Source organism: Pelodiscus sinensis, chromosome 1 (assembly GCF_052426305.1).
Source record: "Pelodiscus sinensis isolate ZL-2025 chromosome 1, ASM5242630v1, whole genome shotgun sequence".
In the NCBI taxonomy this organism is placed as follows: domain Eukaryota; kingdom Metazoa; phylum Chordata; order Testudines; family Trionychidae; genus Pelodiscus; species Pelodiscus sinensis.
In genome coordinates, this window is record NC_143052.1 from 193913629 (window position 1) to 193933219 (window position 19591).

Genomic DNA, 19591 nt, shown 5'->3' on the forward strand with positions numbered 1-19591 from the left:
AAAGGCTATATGCCCTTTTTTTCTCCATAGGCAAGTCACCTTTAAAAATAACTTTAAGGTTTGACCTTAGTGGTGGGCAGCACAAAAGAAGGAAAATAAACAAGGTACTCCCCTCAATGCACACATGCACGTGAACTCTGACATTTTATGTTGTACAAACACCTGAATCCACAACACGTTTCTCTATCCTGGCTAATTTTATGGGGAATTAGTTCTTGTCCTTTCTTCAGGCCAACCCAAAAGAAAGAGCAAAATAGTAAACAAAGGAGAGGCTGTGTCAGCTTGAGATAAAACCAAATGCCCTTTAACTTACAAAAGCACCTGGTTAGCAGTCTATAGTATTATGTAAGCCAAGTGGTTGGTTTACCAGCTTCTCTTTGTTTCCTGATCTGGAGAACTAGGCTGTGAGTTTACAGTTCATTTCCAACTAGAAAAGAACAGGCAGAAAACTCCACTTTTATGTCAGGGATGCTCCCTCAAACTTCCACTAGTTCCTCTTTATAGTTCTCATCTAACAAACATCTAAGAAATAAAGCTTTCCTTGCTTATCTTAGGGTACAGCTACATTGCACGCTAATTTTGAAATAAGCTATTCCGGAATTTATTTTCCAGAATAGCTTATTTTGAAATAGTACATCTACACACAAAAAACATATCAAAATAGCACTTAGCTATTTTGAAATAGAGTGTCCACACTGATTGGATGCTAACTCACATTTAAGGTCACCCGGAGCCACTTCAGGCAGGGCATCAGGTCAGCAGTTATTTCCTGGAGCTGCTGCCTAAGGCTATCTGAGACGTTTTTAAAGGGATCCCCCTGTGCATCCATTTCTCAGGTTCTTCTCCTGCTTGCCTATCTCTCTGAGGGAAAACAAAGCATATTCACTGTATGCTTAGTTGCCCTGTTATTGGATACCACAGCACTCCCAGCTATGGAGCCTGAGCTGCCTCTGGGCATGCAATGGACTCTAACTGTCATGCTGCAGTTTCTGCAGTCTGTCTTCCTGGCTCTACAGGAACACAACCCCCATCAGCATGAGGAGCCCCTCAACCTTTGTCTGGGAGCACAGTTCTTCCCACTCTGCACCACTACTTCTGGAGGCTGGACACCAGTTCTGACTGGTGAGACTGGCTCATGATGGAGTGGTAGAATGACCAGCAGTGGCTCCAGAATTTCTGCATGAGGAAGGAGAGCTTTTTGGAACTTTATGAGTGGCTCACCTCTGCCTTCATGTGATGGGACACCCAGATAAAACCCGGCATCCCCCTCGAGAAGCACGTCACCATTGCTATCTGGAAGCTCACCATGCCGGACAGTTATTGATCCATCAGGAACAAGTTTGGCATGGGGAAGTCAACCACTAGGGCCCTCTTCATGTAGGTACGGTGCTCTGCTGGGTTGGGGGCTATCTAGGGGGTGGCTCCTGGTGTAGTTGGGGGGGAATGGGGCTCTGGCATCCCTGTGAGTCTCTGTTTCGTTGTTTGTTTGTTTCCTTTTGCAGGTGGTGAGGGCCATCAACACCATCCTGCTGTGCAGGGTCATCCACCTTGGCGATATGAACCCCATCATCGCCAGCTTTGCTGCCATGGGCTTCCACAATTGCTGGGTTGCTATTGACGGCACCTACATCCTCATCCAGGACCCCAACCATCAGGGATCTCTCTACATAAACTGGAAGGGATATTTTTCCATGGTCCTGCAAGCCCTGGTCGACCACCGTGAGCAGTTTACTGACATCTACATCGGGTGGTCAGAGAAGATGCATGATGCCCATGTGTTCCACAATTCCAGCCTATTCCAGAAGCTGGAGTCCAGGGGCGGGAACATGAATATGCCACTGTGCATTGTGGAGGATGCAACCTACCCTCTCATGCCATGGCTCATAAAGCCCTACATCGGACACCTTGGCCTCAGCAAGGACTGCTTTAATGCCCAACTGGGCAGGGTCCACATGCAGGCAGAGTGCACCTTCGAGCGTCTCAAGGCCTTTGAAGACCCCACCACCCACCTGGATGTAGGGGAGCAGAACATCTCCCAGGTGGTGTCCACATGTTGCATGCTCCACAACCTCTGTGAGAGGAAGGGGGACACATTCTTCCCTGGGTTTTGGGGCAGAGGCCAGCCAGGTGGGCAGGTCAGGGTCTTTGAACAGTTACCATGCGACAGGCTCATCAGATGGGGATGCAAATCTGGGAGTCCCTGAGGGAGAGTTTCTTACAAGTTGGAATAAGCTATCCATTATTTTGAATTCATTTCAAAATAACAGAATTGCTGTGTAGACGCTCGCATTATTTTGAAACAACGATGCCGTGTAGACGCACCCTTAGAGTCGAGGTATTCCAAGACCCACCAAAAGCTCTTTATGAATCTTTGTAATTTCCTTACCAAACCTACTCCCCCTTCCCAAAACAATGAAAGAACATATGAAGCATAACATTGTGGAAACATGAGTGCTTTTCCCAATTGAAAGGACATTTACAAATTTTCAAAAAATGTGGGGAATTTTTGTTATGCCAACATTTCAAAACTCTTTGTTTGATTTTCTCCAGAAAACAATTCTCCTTTGGGATTCCCATTGACCTTAATAATCAGAAAGCCCTCTGTTTTGCATATGTGTACCTTTATAGTCCAATTCAATACAGAGTTTGAAGTTATAAATAATCATTTTCTCTTCCTGTAAATAATTTAGCAAAACTTGGGATTCCTGCTTTTCTTTGTCCTCATAGGAGCTCTCAGCTGTGTTCATGTTTTGAAGATGGAATAGTAGAATAGATGATCCAATTGTGATGACCGCTGGTGCAATAAAGATCCTTCGTTCAGTGGGGAGTAAATGCGATAAGTTGTTAAATAATTGACTATTTCAAGAGCTTAATGCTGAGTGCTTTTTATGTACCAGTACAGTGCACCATTTTATAGGTGTCAGTATGTCAGCAAGGATCAGCTTGAAATGTTCACCTAGAGCTGTTTACAAAGTGCACTACTGATGAAAGCCAGTTTTTAAAGAACATTTTGTGCTTTCACTTCAGCTGATTTGTGTGTGTGTGTGTGTGTGTGTGTGTGTGTTTGTGTGTGTGTGTTTTAACAAATCCCTTTGGTTTTGATTTGTGCCCTAGGGTGGGTGTCATTCACACACAGGCACTGGTCAGTAAAACTATATGCTTGCAGGTTTTTTTTTCCTGGAATTACTCCATATGTAGGCAGTATTTGCTCCACCTACACAAAACTTATTTATTATGTGCTTTGCAGTAGCACCTAGGAGCCCCAGTCATGGACCAGCACTTCATTGCACTTGGCACTGTACAAATGCAAAACAAAAAGACAGTCCCTGATGGGGTTACATCTCCTAAACCTCTCTATCTCATAGGATCAAGGCCTCTCTATTGCCACTCAAATCCTTTTGGCCTCTTTGATGCCAGGTATTCCAATCTGTGAAAATGCTTAGCTGATAATTGACAACGAAAGGGTCATGGTTAATACACCCATAATAGTTTCACAGTATTCCAATAGGGTAGATGATTTGGAGATGGCAAATATGATGCTGCCTTTATGGCCATTTCCCAATGATCAGTTAGCTTCTTTCCATCCACAGTTCACATAACCCATATTACGCTCTCGGGCAGTACAAATGAATCATAATAATTATTGTTTTCATATATGGGGTTTAGATGCAAATAATGCCAGGAGGAAGCACTTACTTGAAGGTAAAATGTTTCATAAAGATTTAATAATGTTTGTGGATTTGCCTAACTGTCTCCATGTACCTTCCCACCCACAGAATGTTCACTCTTGTGCTATTCTTTGGTAAAAAACAAAAAGACAAAAACAAAAAACCTCTGAGTTTATTTAAATTCCACCTAGATAATCACTGAAGATATTTGACCAGGACCCTTTATATAATTTTTCATGGGAAGGATTGTATTTCTAATATTGCAAACACAAAGACCATAGTCTGGTCTGTCTTTTGTAGAAAGATCCAGAAGATCTGGGCTTGGAGCAAGAGCTGCCTTCCTAGTAACATTTATAGACATATGAGGTCATACATTTTAATTTTAGTGAACAGTGTGACTTGAAGTGCCTCATCTTTTTTTGGGTGCTCAGCTTGGGACACTTTAAAAAGGGCCAGATGTTCTAAGAGTGAGCGCTTAGCTCTTTCTGATAAGCAGGACTATTTTTGAAAATTGAGACACACCTGGCAGGCCTCCAAAGAAGGCAGACAACCTCAACATTTTTATCTGCAGTCAGGTACAAATTTAATACAAATCTTTCCCCCTCTATACTACTGTTCCAATGGATGTGACTTAAGCTCTCAGGTCAAAATTAAAAAAGACGTATGTATTACCATTTCTAATAGGGAACTGAGCACAAACGGTTTTGGTGTTAAAAAAATAAAATCAAATCTGTGCAGCAGCGAGTAATGAATAAGCGAGTTTCTGTATTTTAAAACTACAGTCACTAGTATGAAACTGTAGGAGGAAAATGCCATTCATGAATAATACTCATTTGTCCTAACAGTAACAAATGTAACATTCAGAAAGTCACTGAGAGAGAGAGAGAGAGAGAGAGAGAGAGAGATTGACTGAAGTGTAAAAATAAGCAGTGACTGCATAAAGGAATATTGAGTAGATTCTTTCATATTAAGCATTTATGACCTATCCAGTCATGGTAGGCCAGTCAGAAATGCCAGAAAGACCAGCTCCATCCCACGGGCCATATTTTGCACACCCCTGTTCCAGGCAGAACAGTGAAGAGTTTTGTTTTGTTACAGATTTTTCCTTAGTTTTCCCCTGGTGCAGTCTGTCTTTAACACAAGTAATGTACATTGCCACAGACTAATTAGAAGTCTTATTTTCAAGGTGAAAGAGGTTAGTTTAAGTTCTTATTAAAATCAGAATAAAGTAAAAGGAAATCAGATCAAAACTAAACTCGAAAGGAAATCATTTTATGCCATATCTACACTAGGAAATTATTTCAAAATAACTAAATTTGACTTAACTCCTGATGTAACGAATTCAAACAAATGTGTCCTCCCTACGCGGAAACACTGAAATTCATCCAAGGCAGGCTCCATTAATGTGGACTCTAGGAAGCACTGGAGAATAATTATTTTGAATTAGCAGCATGAGAGCATCCACACTATCATTATTTTGAAATAATTATTTTGGAATTAGCTTTACTCCTGATGAAAAGCAGGAGTACGGAGTTCAAATTCCGTGGCCTGTTATTTCAAAATAACAGGCTTGATAGTGTGGATGCTCCACTTATAAATTCAACCTTGAGGGCATTATTTCAAAATAAAGCCCTAGTGTACACCAGGACTTAGTGTCCTCCAATCAAAATGATTATCACAATCAGGTGAAAAATTAAATATTATGAAAATTAGTTCTCAAAGTGCATGCTACACATTTTTAAGTGAAATCTTTGATTTTTTTTTAGTGCTTTTCTACTGTCCCCATTTTCTTTCTTCTTTTCTGTCTACTTCACTTGACATCCTTATTTAATATCACTGGATGGGCCAAAATGATAGTTACGTTGACAACCAAAGAAAATGAGAGCAGTATGACATCAGTGACAAGAACTAGTCTGTCTCTCTAACAGGCCCTTTTTTTTCTATCTTATTTTTGCACCACCCATAAAAATCAGTTTCTCTCCCACATGTCTTTTAAGGTGTGGAGTACTAAATAAATCTGAGAAGGCTATACAAATGTTTCTTTATTTTCATTAAGGAAAGCAAGAGGATTTTCAACAGCCTTCTGTTATAGATAACAGATAAACAAATATACACAGGCAACATCAAAGGAAAATAATACATGGTGAAAACCTGCATAAAATACATATGGAATCTTGATTAACCACGTAACTGGAAATTCATTGAAAAAATACTTTTTTTTCCTATAAAGTTTTTCTGCTCCCACCAAACGGCATTAGCTATGCTAACAGAAGACTGTCCTCAAAGTGTCTTCACTGTTTGTTTTGTTCACATAGCAATGCTGGTCATGGCTGTGAATTTTTCAGAGCTATGATTATATAAATTTGAAGAGTAGACAGCATGTATGTCTATATTTAAGGTTGCCCAACAGTTTCCATTATTAAACTCCATTTTCAGTCACTTCTAGCTTGTAACTTTTAACCCTTTAGCTAATGCTTTCCATGACATCTATGTGCCTCTGGTTGACTTCCCCACCTCTTCTCTTCGGCTGTCCCCAAGGGAAGATGAAAGGAGCAGAGTCAGTCTGGGAAGTGAAGGCAAGGAGAGAGGGGAATAAGGACAGGCTGAGGAGTTAGAGAGCAGGGACTGAAAGTACTGCAGTCATTAGAAAATTATCCACTGGAAAAAGAACCCAGGCTTCCCGAGTTCCAATAAAATCTGGGCAAGAATGTTTTACCTTTTTCCTAGTAAAAAAAAAAATGTAGATTTGGTAACAACAAAATATTTGGTAAAGTTGTGCTGATTTTGCCAAATTGTTAGTTTGAGGGGGGAAAAACCTCTCAACATTCAGGAAAAAATGAAATGTTTAATTTCAGCATTTTTTCCAAATGAAGATTTTTTGGGGGTTCAAAATAAAGGACATTTTAAAACAAAGGTTAAGTTTTAAAACCTCAAAAAGTTTAAAAATGCTCAAAATCAAAATTAAATGTTTTATTTTGGATCTAGTGAAACCTTTGGTTTGACCCAAAACATTATCTTGTTTTCATTTTCAAAAAGTGTCAGTGTCATCATTCACCCATCTCTACTCCCTTTATTCCTCTGTTGTCAGCAAGCAGTTGTCAAATCCACTGGCAAGGGTGTGTTTCATCCCCTTCTGATGACTCACTTTTCACAGAAGAAAACAAGTTACTATTCCAGAAGATTCCAGTATTAGCTCAAGTGGCAGAGTTCTGAGTGGTAGATCAAAAGATCCAAGTAACCAAGTTGGCCAATAGGAACTTTCATCATATGAAACCATTTTTCTTTAAAAACTATGTTTAAAAACATTAAGGCTGTTTCTAGACTGGCAAGTTTTTCTGCAAAATCATCTGCTTTTGCAGAAAAACTTGCCAGCTCTCTACACTGGCCGCTTGAATTTCTGGAAAAGTACTGACGATCTCATGTAAAATCATCAGTGCTTTTCCGGAAAAACTATGTTGCTCCCATTCGGGCAAAAGTCTTTTTCCGAAAGACTTTTGTGCAAAGGGCCAGTGTAGACAGCATAGTACTGTTTTCCGCAAAAAAGCCCCGATCGTGAAAAAGGCGATCAGGGCTTTTTTGTGGAAAACCACGTCTAGATTTGCCATGACCGCTTTTCCGCAAAAAGTGTTTTTGAAGAAAAGCATCCTGCCAATCTAGACGCGCTTGCCAGAATGAAAGCTGCCTATGTAACTTCTTGGCTTTCATCTCCCCTCCCCCCCCCATCCCTTCAGCTTTCTCCAGTGCTGTTGTTGCAGTAGGGAGTTCTATAATATTTGCCTTCTTGCTGGACCCTCTGCTGTCTGTAGTAGACAAGACTTGACATTAAGCCCTGGTCTACACTAGAGTTATTTTGAAATAACCCTCCTTATTTCGAATTAATAAGTGGAGTGTCCACATTACCAAGCCCGTTATTTTGAAATAATGGGCTGGTTATTTTGAAAGCTGTACTGATTTCCTCGAGAAATAACATTTATTTCAAAATAGTTATTTCGAAATAATGGTAATGTGGATGCTCCAGTGCTGCTGTTTCAAAATAACTACTCCCTGGAGTAATTCAAAGTAATAACTCCCCAGTGCTTCCTGAGGCGCTAAGTCAGGGTAGCACATCCACAATAACGGAGCCTGCCTTGGACTAATTTTGAGGCTCCCCCATAGCGGGGACACACTATTTCAATGTTGTTATTTCTGGAATTATTATTTCGAATTTAGTTATTTCAGAATAATTTCCTAGTGTAGGCAAGCCCTTAGAGTAGCAAGAATGAGGAGGGGATAGAAAGCATTGAATGACCAGAAGCAGTGACAGGAGGATGTGTTGTACTTTGAGGTCACCTCTAACCCTATGATTTTATAGGAAGCATATTTTTTAACTCCCCAGGTTTGAGGCAAGCAGTGTTGGTTGGTGATGGGAATCACTGACCAGGAAAATAGTTTTGGAGCAGGTAACATGCCTTAGCCTCCCTCCACCCCAATTTCTCCATAGTCCCCTCTCACTCATGCATAGTGGTTGCATCTATGATTCCATCTGGCTGCTTTAGATATATGAAGAGAGATCCCCAAGAGCATGCCCTGTGCATATGGTGTCAATGAACAACCTTACTGGGGCTGGGGTACATGTAATGATCTTTTTTTCTTTGCGGCAAGCCTGCAGTAAGCACTATGGAGCAGAACACACAGATGGCAAGTAGTGATTTTTCAATAAATTATAACTCTATCTCTGCCAATTCAGACTGGATTTTCAGCAGAAGGCACCTCACTGGCCTCAGGATTATCTATTTTCCAAGCTTCAAGTCCTTGCTTCAAATGATAGGGGTATTACAGATATTGCAAACATGCTTTGAAATGTTATTTATTTTTAAATGATGAAAGGTTTTAGGCAACCTTTCATCATATGAAACTGCTCCCAGAAACGAGTCCAGAGACAGATCAATGAAACATAGATATTCAATGCTCTTCAGGGTCAACACTAACTAAGCGAGCAACTACATTCCAACTTATCTTATGTTTCAGATTGGCAGGTGTAATACCAGAGGAATAATAAGAGGAGAAGATATGTTCAGTGTGTACTCCAGTACTTATTACTACTCAAGTCTTTCTAGTTTTTTGTTCTCTAGCCTGCAGTGATATTGAATATATTTGAAAGATAGGGTCTTTGGATCCTACTGAAGAGTGTAGAATTTTAATTTTACCTTATATTTTACGTTAGTATACACAAAGCAATGTACAAATCTATAATTCTTTCATCTTGCACATTCACAGAAAATGTGATTCATTCCTAGCAAAGATAGTCATGTTTATTGCCTTCTTTATTCCTATATTAGAGATATAGTTCTAACATTTTAGTTTATCTTTAATTCTTTTCTTTAAAATAATTGATAAGGGCTCTGTTACCTCCATATATTAGCTGATGTGTGGGTCAAATATGCTGTATTTTCTGGCATTTAATGGTCTCTTTGAACCTATTTCAGTTAAAAATATTCTGTAATTCTCATCACCATTCTTCTTTAATTTACAATATCTATGATGTATCAATATTCTTTTTAACTCAATACTTGTCCACATTTTTCAGCTCATTTGTAAATGTAAAGAAACTTTGTAATATTTAATATAATTAACTCGGGGCTACAGAGAAAGTTGAGTGTCTCAAGGAAGTAATGAAAACTTCATTGATTAATAGACCATTTCAAAGGTGTTTTGCAATTAGCAGACCTCTTCATTGGCCAGTGTTTATTCTTTATTACTAATGCAAACATTCAAATTCCAGAGGAAACATCTAACAGGCAGAATTGTCAAAACAGAAATGGTTTAGAAGTATCACATATTAGCAAATACTGGGCTGACTCTTGTACTATGAAAGTTTTGTTATAGACTTTAACGGGAAGAGGAGTGAGGCAATATTGATCATTAAAATTTTAGGAACAAAATAGGGGCTAACAATTTGAATGAGGGAGCATTAAGAAAAACTGAATGAAATTTTAAACTTTTCATTGAAACATGCTTCTTCATAAAAGGGAGATTTTTTTTCAAACCTGTCTTAAAATTAATGTGATATGAAAACATCTCCCAGTAGATGAGTGAGGCTTAGGATATATAGAAATGTCAGGAACATAAAATGATAAAACTATATCAACTAACAAAGAAAGCTATGAAAAACATGGTTTTACTGCCACAATATCATTCTTGGATCAAATGGTCTTGTGGGTTTAATAAAGTATAGTTTCCAATAATAAGGGAGAAGAGATTTCCGCAGTGACAGAAGGAAATGGCACTTTACTGTAGCTACAAAAAACATGTAAAAATGCTGTCTTCTGGGGTTTAAAATATATACATCTTGATTCTCCAATGCTGTAAGAGTCTTTTCCTTCATTATCTTTCAGCTGAGTAAAATATTTCATTTTAAGAATGGACTTAGGCAGTGAAAATATACCAATTTATGCTTTTGGCTTTTTCTTTTGAAATGGCAAGTCTTGTTAGAGAAACACCTTGTGAAAAGGAACGTGTAACATCATGGGTGGCAAGTTATATGGGCTCGTGGTGCCCGTGTTCCAGCAATATTCAGAGCCGGGGGCCCTGCTCCACCAATATTTGGAGCTGGGTCTCTCCCACAGCCCTGCCTGGAGTGGGCCCTGGCCCCCACCTGCCGGCCCCCCGTGCATCCTCCCACTCCGGCCCCAGAGCGTCCCCCCTGGACCCAGACCGTCCCTGCCATGTGCAGCTTTCAGTCCAACTCCCCTCTGCCGGTGCACGCTGCCGGCTGCTGCTGCTATGCATGGAGTTTACAGGTGAGCGGGAAGATGCCCAAGTGTGACGTGACATCACATTTCGGGATTTTAAAAGTGCTCAGCGCAGCATTGCACCGTGCGGCTTAGCTCCAGATACAAAGTCCGGGGACTTCTGGGGCCTGAGCACAGACTCCGGCCCCAAAAAGTGGAAGGCAGAAGGGAAGGGAAGGGAAGGGAAGGGAAGGGAAGGGAAGGGAAGGAAAGGGAAGGGGGAAAATAGGGGTAGGGATGGGAGAGGAAGGGGTTGTGCGGAGGGGGAGGGGAAAGAAAGGGGAAGGCACCAAGGGACAGCGTGGAGGAGAGACAAATGCCAGGGGGCCTAGTGCAGACAATGAGGAAAAGGGCAGGAGGGGAGGTGTCAGTGGGAGGGTGGACAGGGTGATGCTCGGAGAGGAGAGGGTAAAGGCATTGGGGCTAGAGGGGGGAGGAGGAGATGCTGGGAGAAGGCTTGAAAGAAGGGGTGGGCATGAGGAAGGCAGGGATGGAGCAAGTCATGTGTGAGGGAACAGAGGGGTGTGAGGGGAATGGGGGCAGAGAGTGGTGAGGGGGTGCGCATAAGGGAAAAAGAGGGCAAAGGAGGAAGAGGCAGTGAGGGAAGAGGGAGGCACCAGGAGGATGCAGGGCTAAGGGAAGGTGCAGATGCCAGGGGATTCTGGGGGTGAAGCAGAAGGGCAGACACCTGCAGGGGAGGGACCAGCACCAGAGAAGAGAGGCAGGGCAGATGCATAGAGGGAGATGTTAGGAGAGGGGATGAGGAGGGGTAGCTCACATGATCAGAGTGGGGCTACTGGAGGAGTGGGCACAGGGGGAGAGAAGGGCTGGTGGAGGGGGGCAGGTCGCAGAAGGGCTGAGGGCAGTGAGAAGGGCAGGAGTCAGGACAGCAGAGGAGAATGAGGCATTGGGGGGCAGCAGGCACCAAGGGAGCTGATGGAGCAAGGAGAGGAGACATGGCAGCAGAGAGAAAAGGTAAAGGTTTATAAAATATTTATTAATAACTTGGGTGCCACAGTGGCACATCCAAACAAGTCACATGAACTCAGTACTGGTGCACAACACAAAATTCATTCTGGAAACTCTTAGGCTATGTCTACACTGGTGGCTTCTTGCTCAAGACTTCTTGCACAAGAATCCTTGCACAAGATATTCTTGCACAAGAACACGTCCACACTGCCATGTGCGAGCTGTGCTTTTGCGCAAGAGCATCCATGGCAGTGTGGACATTCTCTTGTGCAAGAAAGCTCCTATGGCCATTTTAGCCATAGGGGTTTCTTGCACAAGAAATCCCTGACGAGCATCCACACTGCCCTCTTGCGCAAGAGAGCTTACACCTGTTAGAAAAGAGCGCAGCTCTTGCACAAGATGCCCTCTCTTACCACGCCGTACTGTAAGTGCTCTTGCACAAGAGCAGGTGGGCAGTGTGGATACTCTGTGGGTTCTTGCGCAAGAACGGCTGTACTTGTGCAAGAAGCCGTTAGTGTAGACGTAGCCCTAGAGGGAACACTTCCCCCAGCCTCTCTGCCCCTGAGTTAATGTCACACACATTGGGTTAATGCAATTGCCGGATAGTTGCATGAGGAGTGGTTGGGGGGGCCAAACTAATCCCTGTTGGTAGGAGGATGGTGGTAAAAGTCCTTCGAGAGGGGTGACATGACACCTTTTACTTCTGGTCATGTGTCCGTCTTGCCCTGAGCGTGTTTTCTCCAGAGGCCTGGTTAACAGGGGTCAGGGAGTGCGGTTAATGGGGGTCAGAGGGTGTGGCTAATGGGGCACTACCAAAAATTATACATATATGATAGTAATATGAATCTATGGCTGATGCACTGAACCAAATGCTCAAACATAGGATCCTATGTTGTGCTTTAAAAACATTGCTGTAAACATGTTCCACAGGAAGAAATTAGGTACCTATTTGAAAAATTGACCCTTACTGCCAAAGGATTAGATAGAACATTTGTTCTGTGAACATAGGATGATGTGCATATACACTAAGTAAATGCTCCAGTGCAGAATGATGGTTCAAGATTAATGATCCAAATCCCAATTAAATCAATTGGAGAAGCTTTCTATAGGCTTCTTTAGACTTTGGATGAGGGCATAGGACTTAACTTACAGGTATATAAGGGTTCTTTGGGGGTGAAACTCATCCTGAGTTGCATCATAAACCCAAAATTATCATCTGCTTTTTAAACCATAACATTTCCAAATATTCCATGGAAACAAATCACTATGTTGTTCCCAAAAGTAGCAACCAATTATTATTTTGAAACATCTTAGCTCATATTAACCACTATAGATTTTAGACACTATGGAGTGCAACACTCACTCCAGCCAAAAAAACTCTCTCTAGAAATAAAAGCATGTCTCACCTAGCAAATGTTGACTATTATGTTTCCTTCACTCCTCAAGAAAACCTTAATAGCTCACAAGGCAAAATAGTTCTTTTCACATTGGTTGTGGAGGCACAGTAATTTCCTTTCACAGGGAAAATATTTCATTTCAACTTACCTTTAGGCCTATCGTTATAGCTTAGAACAGGGTATCTGAACAATTGTGCACATAATGTCCATTATTAGTTAATGTGTTTTATGTGCATCAAACATAGAACTCCTGGTGTACCTTATTGCTTTATAAAAATCCCAAAATAAATAACATACCACTAGAAAAAACAAAATTTGAAATTTCCCAACATTTCACAAGGGTTTTATTGGGGGGAGGGGTGGAGCTAAGGGAGGAGTACTAAATTGGTACAAAAGTTGAAATTTTGATTTTTTTCCCCCCTCACATAACAAGAATTTCAAAAAATGCCATTTCAGACATGTTAGAACACCTAGCTTCAACTTTTTTTTAATCAAAATGAAGCATTTCAGCATTCCCAAAATTGAAACATTTCATTTTGGTTAACTGAATTGACCCAAAATACTTCATCCTGAGTCAGTTCTATCTTAAATTGATTTTTCCCAAAGCAATGCATTGCCTCATGGAGCTGCAGTTCAGGAGCCTGATGCCCATCAGCAACATCTATGGACCAGGCTTCTTGTCCATACTATATCTCCATAATGCAGTACGCATCTCTGTCAGAGGAAAATCCACATTATGTTATGGAACAGATAGGTCTCCAAGGAGTCCAGCCCACAGGAAAGTATGGGAGTCCAAATTGGAACTAGTTTGAGATGAAACATTTTGGAAACATTTTGATTTGGGACAAAATGAGTGGAAATAAAATATTTCATTTAGAGTCTTCTCATGGAAAACTGAAAATTCTTATTTCTGATTGCATAACTCCTGACTAGTTTTACCCATCAGCTCGTCAAATACATATGGGCTGAGCCCTGGGAATGGCTCTGAGGTATATGGTACAGGTGGGGAATACCAAGTTGATATATAGCCCAGCTTCTCATTCTCCTGAAACTTGGCCATTTATGTGTTGGCTCAATCTACCAGGTAAAAGCTAGAGTAGCCTTAGTTTTGCTTTAAGATACAACAGATGACAATGGCCCCAAAGGTCCAAAGACCTTGTCCATTCAAATCCATGGGAATCTTTCCACTGACTTCATCTCATTTTGGTCCAAGACCCAATACATCAGAGAGGGATCAGCAAGGTGAAAAAGTATCTGGTATGCTCCCTATACTCTGAACACTTTCTATATGCCAACAGCAGAGAAGTGTTGCACTATAGGAGGCCCCTCCCCATCAGTTCTGTGATGCTGGGGGATCCTCTTTCATTGCAATGATTCTATTATAGCCAGCTGAGTGGCCAGATTCTCCCAAGAACCTGGTGTTATTAGCAATTTAGTGGTGTTTTAGAGGAAATAGTCCAAAGAATGTGCATTTCTCCCCTTAGATTACTGAAACCATACTGTAGCATAAAGTACAGCCCCAAAAGTCTGTACATACATGTCTCTGAAATATATAAAAAAATATAAAGAGGAACCCACTCCATCTTTCATATTTTCTCTATCTGTTTCACCTTATTTTCAGCAGTGTGCAATGCATATTACTGAAAAAAGGGAGGGGACACATTTTTGGTAACAGAAGTAGATTCACTAGGTCTGGAGTACAATTCTCATGAAACAGTAGTCAGATGTCTGTGAGCAGGTTTATGCTAAGTAGTTAGCCAGTCATTAGTTCTGATGTGTACCATAAGCTTATCATTCTTAGAAGTCCTATATCAAAAAGTAGTACTTAGGCCCAAATCATAATGGCTGGCAATAATAATAGGCCAGCATTAGCACATTTCCTAAAGTTACTACAAGACCTTCTGAAAACAATAGTGCATGCAACACCATAAATGTATGGTTAGTAATACTAATTCAGACTGGGTGTTACTAAATACATAAGAAATAGCTGCAAGAACCCAGATGGATTGTTTATTCCTCATTGTCCTATTACCACTGTACAAAACCTGTAATATAAAGGTCAATAACTAAAGGGAGTTTGAAGGAAATATAACCACCAAAAGGGAAGACTAGTTTTTAAAAGGTGCATGTAACCAAGGCAACAGCACAATAGAATTTGTGATGTAGACTTTTATAAAAAGAACTCTTGATATTTCAATGCAACACTGACAATGTTCATGTTTTCCTTTTAAATTCATGGGATAGATAGTCAAGCCCTTGATATATTTGTTTTTTGAAAACAAAAATGCTCTGATTTGCTGATTAATTTCAGGAGTAAGGAGGACTTCTTTTTTTTAAAAAAAATACTTGCAGTCACTCTTAGATGTCGAATACCATTAGCTGCAACTTTGCCTGTTGCTAGAGAAGATAAAAGCTGTATTTAAAAGCCTTGCCAAAAATGTCCTTTTCAATACTAATTAGCATCAATGGTCAAAGCTGCCAGAGCAAAAAAAGAACAGGGAGGGGAAGAACAAGAAAAATAAGTACCATCTCTGACACTGACAACATTTTTTAATGTCAGCTCATGATAGAATATTGGAGTGAAACATCTTTTGTTTATACAGCCCAGTGAGCAGGTGCCCTTCTCTACTTGCTCTATAAGGGTATGTCTACACATCAAAGTTCTTTTGAAACAACAACTGTTATTTCAAAATAACTTTCCTTGTGTCTACACAAGTCAACCGCTTTTTCGAAATTAAATTGAAACAGCGGTGGGCTTATAATGAAATTGGTAAACCTCATTCCACGAGGAATAATGCCAATTTTGAAATAGCTATTTCAAAATAAGTGCTGTGTAGACACTTATTTCAAAATAGGGGGCCTCCAGCCCTTCCCAGGGTGCCCTGGTGGCCACTCTGGCCTCAACCAAAAACACTCGTCTCCCTTCCCCCCCTCCCCGGAGCCCTTAAAGGGGTGCACTCTGGCCACAGTGCCTGTGCCAGCTCCAAGCCTGTCAGCCCAGAACCAGCAGTCATTGCCCCTGACCCAGTGGTCCCAAAACATGAGCCAGCAAGCCACTGACAGCCAACCCTCCACGGCTGCCCAGGAGCAGTCTGCCAGCTCCCAGGAACCTGCCAGGGGCCAGAGAAGGTAGGCGCTTTCCTGGTCCAGGGTGGAGATCATGGACCTTATTCAGTTTGGGGGGATGCCCCCAACGTCCATGATCTCCGCACTAGATGGGGGAACGTGGCTGTCTATGGCAGGATAGCTGCCAGCCTGGCCACCAAAGGCCAAGTGCGAACCCAGGAGCAGGTTTGCATGAAAATCAAGTCGGTCTGGGAGACCCCCAACCCTGAGCCCTGAGCTTCCCCTCCCCCTTCCTCCCCAGCTTCCCCCTTCCAGCTCCCTCCTCCCATGTTTCCCCCTCCCCTCTCACACCCTTTCTCCTTCCCTCTGCTGCCTTAGTTCCCCAGTCTCACCAGAGTTGCATTCCCCTCCACCCCAGTTTTGTTAAATAAAGAGTTTGTGTTCATGACAATACATGTATTTTATTTGACATCAGGAAGGGGGGTTAGGGAGGGGTAAGTGGAAGGATGTGAGGGAGGAATGAGGCACAAGCCCCCAGTGGGGCAGACCAGGGAGGCTCTTAGTGCTTCTCAGGGTAGAAGCTCTCTCACAGGGCCTCCTGGATACTGACAGCCCCCCGATGGACCTCCCAGATGGCAACCAGCAGAAAGTGCAGCCAGGCTCACAGCAATGCATCCATGAGAAGCACCAGAATGCCCGGGAGCAGCTCTGGCTCCATGTTGCAGAGTGCTGTGGTGTGCCGAGTAAGGGCAACCAGAGCACACAGAGACAAAATGTTTTGCTGTCCCTCATCGAGGTAGGCAAGCAAGAAACCTGAGAACCAGCTGTCCGGAGGGGTCCCTTTAAGCACAGGCCTTAGATAGCCTCAGGCAGCAGCCACAGAAAGTAACTCCTGACCTGATGCCCTGCCAGACCTGGTTCTGGCCGGCCTTAAATGTGATTCAGCATCCACTGAATGTGGACGCGCTGTTTCAAAATAGCCAAATGCTATTTTGAAATGCATTACTTGTGTATACGAGTTATTTCAAAATATCTTATTTTGAAATAACGCTGTAGTGTAGACGTATCCTGATGACGTCCGTTTCCACATATTGAAAATCCACACAGAGAAACTCCCTTTTCTTAGACCATGCCCAACTAAGAAATTATCTATAATACAGTATGAAGTGTAGCGTAAATCATCTGGCCTGGTTTGACTGCTCCAAGGATTCCTACTTTAGGATTCTACAACCCACGGCCTACATATTTTCTCTGTCTCTCTGGATGTTCTCATCTTTTCTTTCCTCCTTGATATAATGAATCACCTGACACAGTGAGTCAGCAGAATGAACTTAATCTTTTTCCTGCAAGGAAATCCTACACCATCACTAGGTGAGGTGTTGCAAATCAATAGTTGCCAACCTTTTTCATCCCAGAGACTTGAAGTATTTTAAACAAAGAAAAAAACCCAGTCTTATAAACAGATCATGATTTTGTGATGTTGTTCTGATAATGCACCTGAACTGCTGCAGATTTGTGGCTCCATGATACATTTAGAGCCATCTGAATTTTACAGATATCTTCCATGGCAAACTATGGTTTGGTTTAGACTCATTCAGTGTTAAAGTATCAGCAAAGGCTCTTTGCTATTTAAAAGAATGGGCAAACAATAGTAGACAAATGTTAATGAACTAGAGCACTAAACTTTGTGAGATGTGGGGGTCTTGATCCCTAATATTTCAAACCAGCCAACAGGTCCACTAGATTTGTATCAGGTTTTTGCCAAATACAACTTTGCCTCCACTTTTGTAAAAATCTGGAGGCCATTCTGTGTATCTGGAACTTTTCTTCCTGCTATGCAAGATGGACTTGATATAGTATCATCAAATTTGGAAATTAGCATTGGTGTCATCAAGGGAACATTTTTAAGTTTTTCCAGATGTCTATATTATGTTGTGATGCTATAGGGCCTGATTTTCTTCCCTCTTGCAGCAATGTAAGTAAGGAGTAACTGTGAAAATCAATGGAGTACACTCCAGGAGAACGAGGCTATTAGAATCTCTACATACCACAGTTAATGCTAGATCAAAATGTGTGTCACATCCTAAAAACTGATTAGCCCTCAAATCTCATATTCCCAGCCATGGACCCATTTTAATCAAATATATAAATAAACTGTAGTGCTTGTGAAAGATGCCAAACTGGCAGCCTTGGGCACTGAAATCCTCTACATCAGAGGTTCTCAAACTGTGGGGTCACCAGGGCTGGCTTAGATTTGCTATGGCCCAGAGCCAAAGCCCAAACCCAAGGCCAAGGGCTTCAGCCCTGGACAACAATGCTCAGGTTACAAGGTTATCTGGGCTGAAGCCTTTGGACTTTGACTTTGGCCCACTGCCTAGGGCAATGGGGCTTTGTCTTTGCCCCCCCGCCAACCTGTGATGCTGAGCTCAGGTAGGCTCAGTCTTCAGTCCCTTTTCCTGGGCTCATGCAGTAATTTTTGTTTTCACAAAGGGGTTGCAGTACAATGAAATTTGATAATCCCCTGCTCCATGTATTCCCTGAAGAGGCACAGTAACAATGTAAGCCTCCCTAACACGCCTTTTCATTATGCCTCAATTGTGTTTCGGAAGGTGCCCTCTTTCACATCCTCTGCCTTAACGCCCCAAATTATTTTACTTTCAAATGAGACACTCCAATCAATCCCTCCAGGGGTAAAAGTATAGGCAGTTCTCCAGCCCTTGCCCTTACTGCTGAGACTATCACCAAGAATGCACCTTGTGGAACTGTTTTGTTTTCTTTTGATGTGGACATCTAGTCTTTAGGGATTAGACTGTAACTACTAATGCATTTTACATAGAGCTAGTAAATAGAAGTGGCCTTCATTCTCTACCAGCCCTATATCTGAAACCAATGACCTAATGGTGAAAGTACCCATATATCATTACTGATCCACCCAGGACCAGTTTCTATGTTTTGCAATGCTAAGCAAACAAGGTGTTTTAGTGCCTATTCTGGGACAGGTGCCACAAAAGAAGACTGAGCTGAGGTTTTAGGAAAGAAGACTCAATTTATGATGCAGAAAAGTTGGCACACCTAACCATTCTTTATACTATAATGCTCATAGATCTGATCGGTAGGAATGTCACTTCACAAAATACAATTTTATAATACAGGAATAGAGAGTTAAGTGAAATAGTGCATCTGCTTTTGAACCTTCATATGCAAATCTCTAGGATAATTAACATCACATCTTTCAAAATCGGCTCATATTCTTAAGATGCTTACATTTTGTGAGGCCACTAAAATAAATCCCAATTACCCCAAAGCTAGGATACCTACCAAAATCCACATATAGATGAACAACACAGTTCTAGAAAATACTTAAAAAAAACCTACATTTCTTCAGGTTCTATTGAAAATGTGCTGACAACATAAACAGATGAGAACATATTTCATAATTAATTCACTCATAATTAATTACATTGAACATGTCATTGATCTGTCTGTACCTCAGCTCCTATGTGTAAAAGAGTATTTTGATGGCATTAATAAATGTGAGTTATTTAGTTACTATTGTGACAAGAGTCAAATAAGCACACAGACATATAATTGTAAACAATATCAATTACTTTCCCAGTTTAACAACGGATATGAATAAAAAGAGCAAAATTATGGGTCAGAGTTGAGGTTGTTTTGTGGTGATGAAATATGCCTTTCTTTATACTTCATACCACATTTGTTA

At 41.5% G+C, this 19591-nt stretch overlaps 1 protein-coding gene across 1 annotated transcript in view; it reads right to left on the bottom strand.

Moving 5' to 3' along the window:
- DSCAM (DS cell adhesion molecule) overlaps positions 1-19591 on the bottom strand; it is a 697767-nt gene that overhangs the window by 424366 nt on the left and 253810 nt on the right. The gene's annotated exons all lie outside the window — the stretch shown is intronic.